This window comes from Cornus florida, unplaced genomic scaffold (assembly GCF_030987335.1).
Source record: "Cornus florida cultivar Cherokee Brave unplaced genomic scaffold, ASM3098733v1 CherokeeBrave_3.0.0_Hap2_scaffold_77, whole genome shotgun sequence".
Classification (NCBI taxonomy): Eukaryota; Viridiplantae; Streptophyta; class Magnoliopsida; order Cornales; family Cornaceae; genus Cornus; species Cornus florida.
This window is the reverse complement of record NW_026775909.1, coordinates 75,001-80,000: the sequence shown is the minus strand read 5'-3', so window position 1 is coordinate 80,000 and position 5,000 is coordinate 75,001.

Genomic DNA, 5,000 nt, shown 5'->3' with positions numbered 1-5,000 from the left:
TTTTTTTTTTTTTTTTTTTTTTTTTTTTATATATATATATACCGAAGAATGAACAAGAAGACCGAGGCAACCAAAATTTTTTTTTATTTTCCTCCGATATACCAAAGCAAGAACAAGAAGACCGAGGCTTCAAAAAAATTTTTTTTTTTTGATATACCGAAGAATGAACAAGAAGACCGAGGCATCCAAAATTTTTTTTTTTTTTTTTCTCCGATATACCAAAGCAAGAACAAGAAGACCGAAGTCTCAAATTTTTTTTTTTTTTTTTTTTTTTTTGATATACCGAAGAATGAACAAGAAGACCGAGGCATCCAAAAAATTTTTTTTTTTTTTCTCCGATATACCAAAGCAAGAACAAGAAGACCGAGGCATCAAAATTTTTTTTTTTTTTTTTTTTTTTTTTTTTTTTTTTTTCGATAAATCCAACCGAGAACAAGAAGACCGAGGCATCCAAAATTTTTTTTTTTTTTTTTTCTTTCCCATATACCAGAGAAAGAACATGAAGACCGAGGCAACCAACAAAAAATAATTTTTTTTTTCTCTTTCCCGGAATTTTTTTTTTTTTTTTTCGAAATAGCCGAGAAAGAATATGAAGACCGAGGCATCCAACAAAAAAATTTTTTTTTTTTTTTTTCCTAATCTACCCAAGCAAAACAAATAGAAGACCGAGGCATCCAAAAAAATTTTTTTTTTTTTTTTTTTTTTCGAAAAATTTTTTTTCACAAAAACTTTTTTTTTTTTTTTTCCCCAAAAAATTTTTTTTTTCGTTCCAAGCTAACCAAGACATCTACTATTCACTAGTAGAGCAATCGAGACTGCAAAGCAAGCAATGGCCTTACTTGCAGCTCTTGGTGCTGAGAACTCCCCCCCCCCTATAGTAGTCTTAAGTAAAACCACAGCTCTGACAGGAGTAGATATTGCATGCGAGCGAGGAGTCGTAATGGGCAAAATTGACTCGGGGGACCTCCAAATCGAATTCCGTTTCGAGCAAAACACTTCTTAGGCTTCAAGGAAGCTCCCATAAAATTTCCAAACCCAAACTCCAAACTTCATTTTTTAGCCTACAATGCCCACGTGCACGCCGGTGTGCACGCAGGGGTGCTTGAGCATGCGGGAGAGGAGCCATAATGGGCAACATTGACTCGGGGGACCTCCAAATCGAAATCCGTCTCGAGCAAAACACTTCTTAAGCTTCTAGGAAGCTCCCATAAAACTTCCAAACCCAAACTCCAAAAGTCGGGGTTTGTTGCACGTATTAGCTCTAGAATTACTACGGTTATCCGAGTAGCAGGTACCATCAAACAAACTATAACTGATTTAATGAGCCATTCGCAGTTTCACAGTCTGAATTAGTTCATACTTACACATGCATGGCTTAATCTTTGAGACAAGCATATGACTACTGGCAGGATCAACCAGGTAGCATTCCTTCGCGACGCCAGCACCGCATGAGCCGTAAGGTCAAGGCGGGCATGACTGTCGTACAAAACGCTTCTACGTGGGCAGATAGAGGGACGAGCCCCCATGCCCGCAATGTGTTCCGCACCCGAGAGAACAAGTGCACGCCCATGAGCCATGCTCCGCGACAACCACGTCACATGGATCACAGGTGACACTATGAGGGTCACCCCATGCCATTTGATGGCACAAAGCGAGAATCGAGTAGTGAGAGTATCGATTTCCGTCAGTAGGTACGCAACACGGGAACCTATAGTGCCGACCAAGGGAAATAACATGCCCTTGTAGCGCAACTGAAGAGGAATGCTCCGGCTGACTTCACCGCACAAGCAGGGAAAAAACCAGCACAAGCAAACCAAACACCACCCACACGCCAGGAACTAAAGCTGCCAAGGACAACACCCAATGATTCGCAGGTCCATGACATGCGGTCACTCAAGTGAAAGGCCTAGACAGCAAGGCTTGGCGCGGTATAAATAAAACAAAATATCGAGTGAAAGCCCACCAAGCAAGAACAAGAAGACCGAGGCATCCAAAAATTTTTTTTTTTTTTTTTTCTCCGATATACCGAAGCATGAAGAAGAAGACCGAGGCATCCAAAATTTTTTTTTTTTTTTTTTTTTCTCCGATATACCGAAGCATGAATAAGAAGACCGAGGCATCCAAAATTTTTTTTTTTTCTTTTTTGATATACCGAAGAATGAACAAGAAGGCCGAGGCATCCAAAATATATATATTTTTTTTCTCCGATATACCAAAGCAAGAACAAGAAGACCAAGGCTTCCAAAATTTTTTTTTTTTTTTTTTTTTTTTTTTTTTTTTTTTTTATATATATATATATACCGAAGAATGAACAAGAAGACCGAGGCAACCAAAATTTTTTTTTATTTTCCTCCGATATACCAAAGCAAGAACAAGAAGACCGAGGCTTCAAAAAAATTTTTTTTTTTTGATATACCGAAGAATGAACAAGAAGACCGAGGCATCCAAAATTTTTTTTTTTTTTTTTCTCCGATATACCAAAGCAAGAACAAGAAGACCGAAGTCTCAAATTTTTTTTTTTTTTTTTTTTTTTTTGATATACCGAAGAATGAACAAGAAGACCGAGGCATCCAAAAAATTTTTTTTTTTTTTTCTCCGATATACCAAAGCAAGAACAAGAAGACCGAGGCATCAAAATTTTTTTTTTTTTTTTTTTTTTTTTCGATAAATCCAACCGAGAACAAGAAGACCGAGGCATCCAAAATTTTTTTTTTTTTTTTTTCTTTCCCATATACCAGAGAAAGAACATGAAGACCGAGGCAACCAACAAAAAATAATTTTTTTTTTCTCTTTCCCGGAATTTTTTTTTTTTTTTTTCGAAATAGCCGAGAAAGAATATGAAGACCGAGGCATCCAACAAAAAAATTTTTTTTTTTTTTTTTCCTAATCTACCCAAGCAAAACAAATAGAAGACCGAGGCATCCAAAAAAATTTTTTTTTTTTTTTTTTTTTTCGAAAAATTTTTTTTCACAAAAACTTTTTTTTTTTTTTTTCCCCAAAAAATTTTTTTTTTCGTTCCAAGCTAACCAAGACATCTACTATTCACTAGTAGAGCAATCGAGACTGCAAAGCAAGCAATGGCCTTACTTGCAGCTCTTGGTGCTGAGAACTCCCCCCCCCTATAGTAGTCTTAAGTAAAACCACAGCTCTGACAGGAGTAGATATTGCATGCGAGCGAGGAGTCGTAATGGGCAAAATTGACTCGGGGGACCTCCAAATCGAATTCCGTTTCGAGCAAAACACTTCTTAGGCTTCAAGGAAGCTCCCATAAAATTTCCAAACCCAAACTCCAAACTTCATTTTTTAGCCTACAATGCCCACGTGCACGCCGGTGTGCACGCAGGGGTGCTTGAGCATGCGGGAGAGGAGCCATAATGGGCAACATTGACTCGGGGGACCTCCAAATCGAAATCCGTCTCGAGCAAAACACTTCTTAAGCTTCTAGGAAGCTCCCATAAAACTTCCAAACCCAAACTCCAAACTTTATTTTTTAGCATACAATGCCCACGTGCACGCCGGGGTGCTTGAGCGTGCGGGCGAGGAGCCATAATGGGCAACATTGACTCGGGGGACCTCCAAATCGAAATCCGTCTCGAGCAAAACACTTCTTAAGCTTCAAGGAAGCTCCCATAAAACTTCCAAACCCAAACTCCAAACTTTATTTTTTAGCATACAATGCCCACGTGCACGCAGGGGTGCTTGAGCATGCGGGAGAGGAGCCATAATGGGCAACATTGACTCGGGGGACCTCCAAATCGAAATCCGTCTCGAGCAAAACACTTCTTAAGCTTCTAGGAAGCTCCCATAAAATTTTCAAACCCAAACTCCAAACTTCATTTTTTAGCATACGATGCCCACGTGCACGCCGGGGTGCACGAGCGTGCGGGCGAGGAGTCGTAATGGGCAAAATTAACTCGGGGGACCTCCAAATCGAAATCCGTCTCGAGCAAAGCATTTCTTAGGCTTCTAGGAAGTTCCCGTAAAATTTTCAAACCCAAACTCCAAACTTCATTTTTTAGCACACAATGCCCACGTGCACGCGGGGGTGCTTAAGCGTGCGGGCGAGGAGTCATAATGGGCAAAATTAACTCGGGGGACCTCCAAATCGAAATCCGTCTCGAGCAAAGCACTTCTTAGGCTTCTAGGAAGCTCCCATAAAATTTCCAAACCCAAACTCCAAACTTCATTTTTTAGCATACGATGCCCCCGTGCACGCGGGGGTGCTTGAGCGTGCGGGGGAGGAGTCATAATGGGCAAAACTAACTCGGGGGATCTCCAAATCAAAATCCGTCTCGAGCAAAGCAGTTCTTAGGCTTCTAGGAAGCTCCCATAAAATTTCCGAACCCAAACTCCAAACTTCATTTTTTAGCATACTATGCCCACGTGCACGCCGGGGTGCACGAGCGTGCGGGCGAGGAGTCGTAATGGGCAAAATTAACTCGGGGGACCTCCAAATCGAAATCCGTCTCGAGCAAAGCATTTCTTAGGCTTCTAGGAAGTTCCCGTAAAATTTTCAAACCCAAACTCCAAACTTCATTTTTTAGCATACGATGCCCACGTGCGCGCCGGTGTGCACGTCGGGGTGCACGAGCGTGCGGGCGAGGAGCCGTAATTGGCAAAATTAACACGGCGGACCTCCAAATCGAAATCCGTCTCGAGCAAAGCATTTCTTAGGCTTCTAGGAAGTTCCCGTAAAATTTTCAAACCCAAACTCCAAACTTCATTTTTTAGCATACGATGCCCACGTGCACGCCGGTGTGCACGAGCATGCGGGCGAGGAGTCATAAAGGGCAAACTTAACTCGGGGGACCTCCAAATCGAAATCCGTCTCGAGCAAAGCATTTCTTAGGCTTCTAGGAAGCTCCCATAAAATTTTCAAACCCAAACTCCAAACTTCATTTTTTAGCACACAATGCCCACGTGCACGCGGGGGTGCTTAAGCGTGCGGGCGAGGAGTCATAATGGGCAAAATTAACTCGGGGGACCTCCAAATCGAAATC